The 12,115-nt window shown below is 39.0% G+C and overlaps 1 pseudogene; it reads right to left on the bottom strand.

Moving 5' to 3' along the window:
- Positions 1–3,182: 3,182 nt before the first annotated feature.
- On the bottom strand, positions 3,183–3,542 carry LOC114107077 (eukaryotic translation initiation factor 4E-binding protein 1 pseudogene; annotated as a pseudogene).
- Between the last annotated feature and the right edge of the window lie 8,573 nt (positions 3,543–12,115).

The raw sequence follows: 12,115 nt of genomic DNA, 5'->3' as shown, positions 1-12,115 counted from the left end.
GACTTTACTGGAAGTTCATTTTAACTCTTGTGGGGAGAAAAAGCCAGAAAAGTTTTTCTTGCTCTAGAAAAGTAGAGTTTTATTTATTTTATTTTTTATTCTTTGTGGCATTGGGAATAAAACTTGTGCATGTTAAGCAAGTTCTCTACCACTGAGCTACACTCCAAGTTTTAAATAGGATTTTCAGTTTCTTGCATTTTACATAGAATCCTGATCAGGTAGCCACAATGAATCGATTCCCACATAGTGTGGTTACCTCCCCATCTAAACACTGAAATGTAATCTGGAATAAAACAGAAGTGGCATCACACGAAATCAGAAAGGATTTTCCCTTTGTCCTAGAATGGATTATTACCTAATGTATCCATCCTAGAGAGTACATGGGTTCTGCGTTTCTACTTTAATTTATTTTAAGTAATAATAATAGTGTTTTGGAATAAAGTCAACCCATGGATGGGGATTGCTAAAATTCAGGTATTGAAGACCTATTAGTCTTCTAGGTATTTACAACACACCAGAAAAGATATCTTGAAAAGAAATCTTCATACTTAACCAGAGAAAAAAGCCAGAATGGAAGTAGCTAACAGCTAGGTTTGGTACTTACTTCAAACAAATAGTTCTCCAGAGATTCAGAATCAATAAAGTTGTGGTGTGTGTGTGAATGTGTGTGTGTGTAAATGATATGCAGTTTTGAGTCCAGAGGGAATCTGAGGAAAAATTTCTTCACTCCTCAGAGGACCCCAGTCTTTTAAGACCTTCAGCTGATTAGAAGATAATCTGTTTTGGGGCCCTCACTCCCACTACTGCAACACTCCACTCTATAAATATAAGGAAAGGCATGGCTTTTCTGTAGTCTATAGACGAGTAATATCATATCTTCAGGACAAAACCATGAATAAATCACATTTTCTTTGATAATTTTAAATAGCTACTGCAAAGCACCTGCTTTATGAGCCATGCTTCATTGTTTCAGCCACTGTGTGAGGACTTATTGGTCCTAATTTATTATTCTATCCTTCACCAAGCCCAATTATGTGCCTTCTCAGGTCATAAGGTATTGTGGTGGTAAACCAGCCTTTTGCTTGAAAAGTGAGGCTATAAACTAAATAGCCTCTTAGGTCTCCTTCCTCTGACTTACGGGAAGAGATAGTTCCAGGGAAACATGGTGGGGAGAGAAATGGCAGAGGACAATGGTGGGGAGGTCACAAGGTGGAATCACTGCTTAGTGATAGATGTATGTGTTGCTGATAACGAGTCAAAACCAACCTAATTTGTATCCAGCAGACTCTTAAAAAGGTCATAGAAGTAACTAAGAACAGAGTAGGGTCGAAGAGCATGAGAAGAAGATTAACATTAAACAGGGATGAGAGGTGGGAGGGAAAGGGAGAGAGAAGGGAAAATGCATGGAAATGGAAGGAGACCCTCAGAGTTATACAAAAGTACATACAAGAGGAAGTGAGGGGAAGGGGAAAAATAATACAAGGGGGACAAACGAATGTCAGTAGAGGGGGCAGAGAGAGAAGAGGGGAGGGGAGGGGAGGGGAGGGGGGATAGTAGAGGATAGGAAAGGCAGCAGAATACAACAGACACTAGTATGGCAATATGTAAATCAATGGATGTGCAACTGATGTGATTCTGCAATCTGTATATGGGGTAAAAATGGGAGCTCATAACCCACTTGAATCAAATTGTGAAATATGATATATCAAGAACTATGTAATGTTTTGAACAGCCAACAATAAAAAATTAAAAAAAAAAAAAGGTCATAGAAGCATTTTAGAAGGTTTTCCAAGCAGATTGGTTTACTTTTTTTTTTAAAGAAGTTTTCAGCATATGGTATAGGTAACAGTTTGGGAAAACTTAATTTACATACAACTCAGAATGTTGAAAATGTGAGTCCCTGCGTTCATTTACTTACATGGTTGTTTTACAGTTGTTTATGAAAGTGGTTTCTTTTCCTCGTCAAGCCTAAGGTCAGAATTTGGTGCTTGCCTTTGAGGGGGCACCTTCACAGTATTTGCAAAAAGGAAGCACATGCAAAAGGGGTCATCTTAACTGAAATAAAGAGAACAACAACAATAATCAGTGTGGCTAACAGTGACTAACTGCTTTCTTCCTGCCAGGCACTGATCTGAGCATTGTATAGGAAGACAATTACTTAATCCCCCCAACATCCCTCTGGGGTAGGTGACATTCTCCCTATTTTACTAAACAGAAGCATAGAATGTCAGGTAGTTTAAGACTGTACTGCGAATATGCTCAGTTTATGTGCTCAATCCACAATAGCTGGGACAAGATGTCTTGGGCAGGAATGCGGGGTCCATGGAGAGTTGGAGAGGGAACTGGAGGAAAATGGAAGGGACATTCAATTGATGGAGGAGACAAGTCATTCCAAGTTGGGCCCTTAAATCCAACAAGACCAGTGGAACCCACTGGAGGTTCTTGAGTGTGAGAAGTTTAACATGGAAATGACTTTGGAAAAATAAGTGGCCTTGGTAACCTGGTGTCACAGAGTGAGGAGAAAGAGATTAGAGGTTTGAAATAAATTATGGCCCATTCTTCCTCTGAGAACATGGATTAAGAACAGCATAAAATTCCTTGCAGCCCACTAAGGCAGCATTTCTCACATGAAGTGCCAAGGGGCCCCAGGGATCCTCAAGGAACTCTTGAGTGGCACATTAGGATATTTCAAAATTTCAAGGAAAATAAGGCAACACTTAATAACTGTCTGCCACAAGCATATTATGAACATTTTCAATACCAGATTGTACTACATTCCTTTTTTTTTTTTTTTTTGGCCCCAGGGAGAGGGTGGCTTTTATTTCCTCTCTTAGGGAAGTGGAGGGGAGCTTTCCCAGGCACGCCAACCTAAGGGAAGGGTGGGTGTGTCCCAGAGGATGGGGCTGGAAGCCCCAGATGATCTTTCATAAGAGCTCTTCTGTGACCCTTTTCTGGCACTTTTAGGGTAGCAGCTCGTGTATCATTGGAGGCACGAGGAGGTATGTGCTGGTGTTCACAAAGAGGAAAGGGGAGCAGGTGCCCTGAGTGAGGGAACAGGGTGGCAGACCCCAAACCCGATGACTTCCCAGTACAGTAACTTTCATAAGGCCTGGCTGGTGTGACTCTTCTCCCGAGAAGGGCCTTAGGGGCCTAGAGCATTGTTCCATCTCATGGCTGGTTCCTTAAATGTCCATCTCAAATTGTGACTCTTCACCGCCTGCCCGCTTATCTTCTGGACTGTTGCACAGGTGGCTCTGGCTGGCTTCCATGGAGGGCTCATTACTGGCAGGGCTGGTGACTCCAGGAATGGTGGGCAGGTCCCTTGGGGATGTTTTGGCCACAGGTGAGTTTCTATATTCCATCAAGAATTTCCGGTCATAGATGATCCTGGTACCTCCCAGGGTGGTGCTGAGGAGCATGCCGCTGCGGGTGGTGCTGTAGTCCCCGGGTGGTAGCTGTGCGCCATCATCACCAAGGACCACCCTGCGAGTGGCAGGGATGGCCCGGCTTGGAGTCTGGCTGCAGCTGCTGCCCCCTGACATGGTCTCCAGTTTGCTGCACAGCAAACCTCTACATTCCTCTTAATGACACCATGTCTTTAAAAAGTTGAGTTTTCTGAGATTTCTGTAATAAAAAGAAATTCCAAGGGCTGGGGATATGGCTCAGTGGTAGAGCATTCGCTTGGCACGCATGAGTCCCTACGTTCAATCTCTAGCCTGATTCCGTATGAAAGAGGAAATAAGGTGGTAGTGCCTGTTTTCCAAGGCTTGAAATGCTGTGCAGCAGTGAAAGGCACACAGGTATAGTCCATTAGTGAATAATTTTGTTGTTTCAAGGATGAATAAAAGATACTTTTTCTAGTATTCTTGTGTATATCTCTCTATGTGTCTGTACATCTATGAAGAAGTTACTGGGGCACAAATTCTACTGCCTCAGTCTGTTTGGCTGCTATAGCAAAATGTAGTACACTAAGTGGTTTAATTTTTTTTTTCCTCATAGTCTTGAAGTCTGGGAATTCAAAAACCCAGGTACTAGCCAACTCCATGTTGGGGAGGCTCCACTTTCTCCTTCATCGAGTGCTTTCTGCTGTGGCCTCAAAAGGTGGAAGGGGCAGCAAGCTCCCTAGGAACTGTATTTTTTTAAGCTTTTGAAGCATGTTTTTTTCTTCTTCTTTTTTATTTTTTCTTATTAGTTTTACATGACACATCCTACATAAATGGAGTATAACTTCTCATTCTTCTGCTTGTACATGATGTAGAATCACACTGGTCATGTAATCATATATGTTCACAGGGTAATAATGTTTGATTCATTCTACTTTCCTTCCTAACCCATGCCCCCTCCATTCCTTCACTGCTCTCTGTATAATCCAAAGTACCTCTATTCTTCCCTAGCTGCCCCCGCAACAATTGGACATGGGTAATGACTGTGAATTAGCATCCACATATCAGAGAAAACATTGGGCCTTTGATTTTTTGGGATTGATTGACTTATTTCACTTAGCAAGGTACTCTTCAGTTCCATCTATTTACCTAAAAATGCCATAATTTCATTCTTCTTTATGTCTGAGTAATAGCCCATTGTGTATATATACCACATTTTCTTTATCCATTCATCTGTTGAAGGATACTCAGGCTGGTTCCATATGTTGGCTATTGTGAATAGCCACTGTAAACATTGTTGTGGCCACGTCACTGTAGTATGCTGATTTAAAGTCCTTTGGATATAAACCATGGAGTGGTATATCTGGGTCAAATCGTGGTTCCAATCCAAGTTTTCTGAGGAATCTTCACAATGCTTTCTATAATGGTTGCACCAATTTGCAGTCCCTTGAACAATATATGAATGTACCTTTTCCCCCCACATCCTCACCAACGTTTATTGTTACTTGTATTCCTGATAATTGCCTAGGGCCTGTTTTGTTGAGGCACTTGTGTTCATGATGTCTCCCTATCACCTCCTACCTCCTAATACAATCATATGGAGGGTTAGGCCTTCAGTTTATTTGGGGACATAAACTTTCAGACCATACCAGTAAGTCATCATGAATGGGAAAAATACACCTCAAGCCTATCCATTTATTTCTGGCTCCTCAGCTCCTTCCTTCCCTGCATCTTGATGACTGAGACAGCCTCCAACAAATCTCCCTGCCTCCATTCTTCTTTTCTTTCTGTTCCTAGCAAAACAGCTTCAAAATCTTCTAAAAATATAAACTGATTCAAATTATTTCCTTATTTTGAATTTTCACTAGTTTTTCAATTTATGTTTTTAAAAAAAGAATCTAAACAACTTGCCAAGATTTAAATAAATCCTACAGTTTGTTCTTCCCCACTTCTCTGAACTCACCTCCGCATCACACCTTTAAAGTCCAGGCTCCAGCATTCTGGCTTCTTTCCCATTCTCAAAGACTTTGAGCTTAATAACCTTCATACCTTTCCCAGGAACGCTGCTCCAACCATCACTGTGTGTTTGACTACTCATCCTACAAGTAACAACTTCATTGTACATTCTTAACATTGACCACATTGTCTTTAGTACCTTTAGTACAGATTTCCCCAAGGCCTGAGTAGTCAGTTTTTGTTTAGTTTTGTTTTGGGCAGTGCTAGGGATCAAACCGTGGACCTCATGCAAGCTGGGTAATTGCTCTGCCACTGAGCTCCACCCCTAGTTTCAAGATTTTTATTTATAGTTGCCCATTTGCTTCTTTATTGCCTGACTACCCACTAAATAGGAAAGTGCTATTAGGGTTGATAGAGGATCTTTTTACTCATCATTGTATGCCCAGTATCTAGCAGTTTCTCTGGCATTCAGTAGATGCTCAATAATAGTCATGGAATAAATGAATGAAGGGATGAGTGAATGGAGGATGCACTCCGTGTCCTTAATCTCTCAGGCATGTGATTTGGGATGTGGAAGTGATCCACAGGCTCCCTAATACTGTGCTGGCCAATCCAGCTAGCCTGGTCTCTGTGTCCTTGACCTCAGCATCACCTGCAGAATAGAATTTTAAAGGAACTAAAGTAGTTTTAAAATGAGCAACTATTACTTTTGTGTTAACATTCTATTTAGCTTTTCTATTTATAAAAATTGCAGAAATGAAGTTTATATGAATGACAAAGGATCAAGAATTCTTGGGATACTTACATGGAGGATGCTTCAAAGTAGTATTTCAGTTTTCTGAAAATGAATTTTCTAATCTATTAAAAATATCATCATCCAAAATCTTAAAAAGGAACTTTATTTGGTGCTTGAAAATGATGAGAAATTTGTGCAAAGTTGCAGTGTAACTGTTAGAAAGGGATTTCGAAAGAACAGGCCTTTGTGTTGCGTGGGTTATGTTTTCTGGGTGTTTTATTTATATTAAGTTTTCTTAACCTTAGGAAAATGTATATGTATGTGTTCATTAATTTAATGGGTTTTTTTTTTAAGAATTTAAGTAACTTGCCATGATTTAAGTAAATCCTACAGTTTGTCCTTTCTCACTTCTCTGAACTCATCTCCACATCACATATGGAAACCACATGTGAACATTTATTTCTTAAATACTAAAGATAACAGTATAGGAATACCAACAGAAAACAAAACCACCCAAGATCTGCTCCCCTCCCTCCAGGAATTTATGATCTAATTGAAGAGATTAGATATATGTGACAATGTTATGATGTCATTTGGAATAAGACTTAAAATTACAGAACCCATAATTAGCTATAAAAATGCAGTATGGAAAGGAGAGCTTTCTTTATTCTTTTAACTAGTAATGCCATTGGAAATATGAGGTGCTTGAAGAGTAGATTTCTTTAGAAGCAGATTTTTTAAAAGTATTCTATAAAGAAGGACTGGACCAAAAGCAGTATTGCCACCTGATTGAAGAGAAGCAGAGTTTAGAGATCTTTATTGATGGCCTACCTTGAAGAATAATATCTGTAACTGACATTCCCCTCAAACATCAAAGGGACATTTGTATACATGGAGCCCTGAAGCCAGACCCTCTCATCTTTTCTATCACTGGTCAGAAGAACCCTGGGTCCTTCCCTGGTACTCTTTCTTCCACTCAAAGAAAAATGGATGATGTGAGCAGAAAGATGCATCATTGACAGCTTCTTCAATATAAGAGATTCAGCAGGAAGACACTGTCTCTCTTCCCTCTGACTCTTGCTTCTAGTCTGCTGTCCTGGTCCATGTTCAATTCCGATGACTAAATCCCCAAGAAGAGAATGTCCCTGAGTGGCTAAGTTGAGTTTCAGTAACATCATTTCTACCAAGTGTTTACCTTACTAGCATTTACCCAGAAGAAGCTTGGATCAGTAATCTCTCAGCGGGTGCTTCCACTTACCCTCTTAGAAGATCATTCCAATTAGGGAACATTGTTTCAGGAGAAAGAATCAATTCAGGTGGAGCTAGTAACAGAACCTAAGGCTGCTGACTGCAACTTTTGCTTTAGCCATGATATAATTTTTTTATCTTCTATTTTATTTCAAATATCTTTGATAGAGCAGGAAGCTGGAGGTTTAGTATTTTATAAAGATCATTCGAAATCCAAAATAAACTCTCACAAAATAAAGAATGGTAAATAGCTTTGTGTTTATGCCCTAAGGAATTTAGTTGGAGGATCCAATTTGATCTTAAAAATGCAATTAAAATGTAAGTGCTTTGTACCCAGTTTAAGTCAATAGGCAGTTGATGTTGCAATGTGTAAGGTAAGATAAAAATAGCTGTGGAGGATTTGAAGTTTAGTGTATTGTCTCTGCCATCCCAGGGAAGAAGAGATATAATCACAGGAAATACAAAATATATAAGGCAATATGTTAAGGGATTCAGCAATTCAAATTTAAAGATAGAAAGCCTCATTTTAATTGCAAATTATGCAATTGCATTTCATGTTTTACAATAAATGAGATGAGTCTTTTTTGCAAATTGTTCTTCTTTGGAGAGGCTACTTGGACTGAGTCAGTCCACACTGCAAGCCAGAGCCCAGCCCATCTGGTGAGGGCACTGTTGTTTGCAGCTACACAGCCCCATATGTAATTTCTGGGTTGAGTGGACTGAAAAAAAAGTCTGTCTCAAATTTAAAAAGCCAGAATACACAGTTATTATGGATGATTAAATTTTGAGATGAAGGAAATATGTTCTTTTTCAGACTATGAACACAAGTTATGTTTCCCCAGTAAATAAATGAGAGACTTAATTTGTAAATAATTACACACTAGTGTTTAAAATTAACACTTGAGTATTTTAAGTATTTTGGGGAGGAGGTGTGGCTCAGATGCACTGTTCAAAGACAGGAATTTTACAGTAGATGTTGTAAAGTGGAGAAGAGGTGTGACTAAAGAAGAACTTTTATTACCTAACATACAATCACTATTGACTTTGAGTATTTTCTCGAGAGTTAAACCATGCAGATTAGGTCTATGCTCAGATTATTATAATGGATGAGATTTTTTTTCTGGGGTGAACTATGCAGCTATTGTTTTAAGTATGGGGGGGGAGATAATTTATACAATAAAGGATAAGCTTCAGGCTAATTTGGCTCAATACTGGGATTCAGAAATGCTCAGGAATGTCTTTTATTCATTCACATTTTTTTGATTCTCACAGGGGAACGTATTTGTGTAGAAAAAAATATTTGGTGAAATCAGACAGCATGATGTCTGACTTAGGCAGTGGACCTGTTCAGATCTCTGTCTACCCCATGAACATTTCCTTTTCTTTGGAATTTAGTTCCATTCCCCAGAGGCTGTTGTCTTACAGAAACATTTGTGTTAACAATCTCTTTGAACCTGAAATAGGCATCCTAGTCAAGATGTGTCCTTCTGATTTTCATGAGAACCTGGAATTGAAGGAATTCCAGGATAATAGGGAAGTTTCTCCATGGGATTGAATTATACAAATTGTTGAGTTATGGTCACAGCAATGTAGTCTGCCACGTAAACAAACAAACAAACAACAAACAACAAAAATACAGGAAGAGCAATTAGCCAAGGGAGAAAGAAGAGTGAAACAGACACACTGAAAATCTGAGGTCACAGTTTATAGACCTATGGTTGCTGGTAACAACCTAGAGAGGAGAAAGGCAGTTTAGCACTTAATGTGGAACGACCCTTGGCATAGACAGTAGCACTTGGACACTTGGAAATGACTTGGAGAATCAGGTCAGTAGATGCCAAAAGGAAAATGGTGTCCACAGGCTGACTTATGAGTGTCACCTGGAGACTTCAAGACATAACTGTGTAAGATTTGCCTCCATGAGTTGAGGAGAGTATTTTGAATTTTTAGTTTCTGATATTGTACCCTTTGGTACCCATGATTAGTTAGGCTTAAGATCCTTGCAAACACCTAAGAATAAGGGGGCTACATTTCCAGGGCAATTGTTTGGTAAATGGTAACCAAGGATAAAGTACAGTGATTGTTTCTCATTCAGATGTACTTGTGTTTTGGAATAAATGTCATTCAACCGCTAAGGAGATTTGGCAGCTTTGGTGAAATCAGTAACCTTCTCAAGATCTCATTTGTTCATTTGTAAAATGTGGCATCTGGACAAGATGATTCATGTGGTGTTTCTGGGTCTGAAATCTTTATTTCTGTGAAGTTATGAATGTCTTACATTTGTTCTTCAAAAAACATTCACGAAAGTATTTCTTGGTAGCTATTTTCATTTATTTTGTGTTTTCTCCATGCTTGGGATTTATTTTCTTTTATGTATTTTATTATAAATCAACATGCGTTACAACCTTTCTTATAAACTGAAGTGCAAAGGAACAATTTTCCTAAGACAGAATTTCAAAAGTGTAGGTTTTTTTTTTTTTTCCCCCCCGCTATGGATGTTTAAAAGAAAGAAAGAAAGAAAAAAAAAAAAAAAAAGAGTGTGCTGAAATGAATCTTTCCTCTATGAGGTATGGGTCCTGAAAGCTATTATAAACATTCCTCTGGTACATGTCAGTGGCTCAACATTGGAAAGAAGTAATTTAGCTGTTGTTGAAAATCTGATTTGTGTTTGCTGAAGTACTCCAGGAGCCCCTCACATGGAAACCTTCCCGCCGTGGAAGTGCTCCACTAGAGGCCTAAAAAATGAAAGGCTGGTGAGAGCAGCGGAGGAAAGAGGGTAATAAATTCACCTAAATCTTTGAGAGCCTTTGGAACATTATGCCCTTCATAAATCCTGGCTTGCCCAAGGAGTCAAAAGAAAACAAAAGTGGAGACATGAGGGTGTAGAAAGAAAAAAAAAAAAAAAAAGAAAAAGGAAAAGAAAGAGATTTCCACTAGAGAAACAGAATGAATCAGAAGGAATGTAAAAGGCTATCCTACATGGAATCAGTAGGACAGTCTAGGACTGGTCTTGTGAAAGCCTTGGAGGAGGGAGGCAAAGTGTGCTTGGGTCTACCTCTGATGTGTTCAACGTACTATAGAACTTCTTTCCCAAGACATAATTTTCTTTTTTTTTTTTTTCTTTCTTTCTTTTTTTTTTTTGTGTGTGTGTTTTAAAGTGCCATCCCAGAAGCATGGACATGGTTTGAAAATAATTTGCAAAATCACAACCCCTGCTGTTGGAGTTCTTCAGTATTTGTAATTACTCTCCTTGATGGTGCAACAATGCTCATATAATCTATAGAAATTCATAGGTGTAGTTACAGTTTAGGAGCTAGATGCATTAGGTCAGTGGGTGAAAAAAGGGAAGGAGACAGAGAAAGGAAAGAGAAGGAGAAAGAAGGAAAATTTAGAATTCCAAAAATGTATCAGGAACTCTGCTGGAAACCTTTATAAATGCGACTTTATTTTATTTTGGCATTATAGAGATTACATTGAATTCTGAGAATCATGTGGAAAAAAATGCCCATCCTTTTGGAGAAAAGTGGAGGTTTAAAACAATGCACTGAGTGTCTGGGGAGACAATATTACATATTGGTTAAGGACATGGATGTAGGAGTAAACAAAGTGTGGGTTTGAATCAGAGATGCCATATTTGCTAGATGTTCTAAGCATCAGTTTCCTTTCTTCCAAAGTGATTCCATGTCAAAGAGCTGCAGTGACAATCAGCAGTAATAAGTTTTCAGATTCCACATATGATCTCAGCATTTGTCTTTCTGTGTCTGGTTTGTTTCACTTAGCAGAATGTTCCCCAGATTCATCCATGCTATAGAAAATGACAGAATTTCATTGTTTAATGACTGAATAGCACCCCATTGTGTATATGTACCACATTTTCTTTGCCCATTCATCATTTGATGGACATTTAAGTTGCTTCCATTTCTTAGCTACTGTGAATAGTGCTACCAGGTATATGAGAGTGCAGATGTCTCTTTGACATACTGACTTCTATACCTAGAAAGGAGATCAGTGCATCATTCGGTATGTCTATTTTTAATTTTTGAGGAACCTCCATACTGTTTTCCTTAATGGCTGTGCTCATTTACATTCCCACCAACAGTGTGTAAGCATTCCTATTTCTTTACATCTTTATCAGCACTTGTTATCTTTAGCCTTTTTGATACCAGCCTTTTTTTTTTTTTTCTTTTGGTAGAACTGGGCATTGAACCCAGGCCTTACTCATGCTCAGCAAGCACTGAGCTACATATCTAGACCAATAAGAGCCATTCTTACAAGGATCAGGTAGTATCTCGTGATTTTGATTTGCTTTTCCTGATTTTTAGTGATCATGTTAGTCATCTTTCTGTAGCTGAGACAAAGTACCTGAGATTTTTTTAAAAAAGCTTATAAGGAGGAAAATTTTATTTACCATGGTTTTGGAGTTCAGTTCATGCTCATTTGACCCTGTTGCTTTGGGCCTGTGGTGAGGCAGTATCATGGTGGGAGCATGTGGCAAGTTCTGTTCACTTCATAGTAGCTGGGAAGCAAATAAAAGAGAGAGGAAAGAGCATGGGTCCTCAAATCCCCTTCAAGAGCATGTCCCAAATTACCTAACTTCCTTCCACTAGGCCCTGCAATAGCACCATAGGCTGGCAACCAAGCCCTTAGCATATAGTGCTTTGGGGACATTCAAATTCAAAAACATACAATGATGTTGAGCATTTTTTAAATACACTTGTTGGCCATTTGCATGTTTTCATTTGAGAAATGTCTATTTAAGTCTATTGCCCAGTATTTAATCAGGTTGCTTATT

Source organism: Marmota flaviventris, chromosome 5 (genome assembly GCF_047511675.1).
Source record: "Marmota flaviventris isolate mMarFla1 chromosome 5, mMarFla1.hap1, whole genome shotgun sequence".
Lineage (NCBI taxonomy): Eukaryota > Metazoa > Chordata > Mammalia > Rodentia > Sciuridae > Marmota > Marmota flaviventris.
The sequence above is the reverse complement of the archived record's forward strand: the minus strand, read 5'-3'. Positions and strand labels throughout refer to the sequence as shown.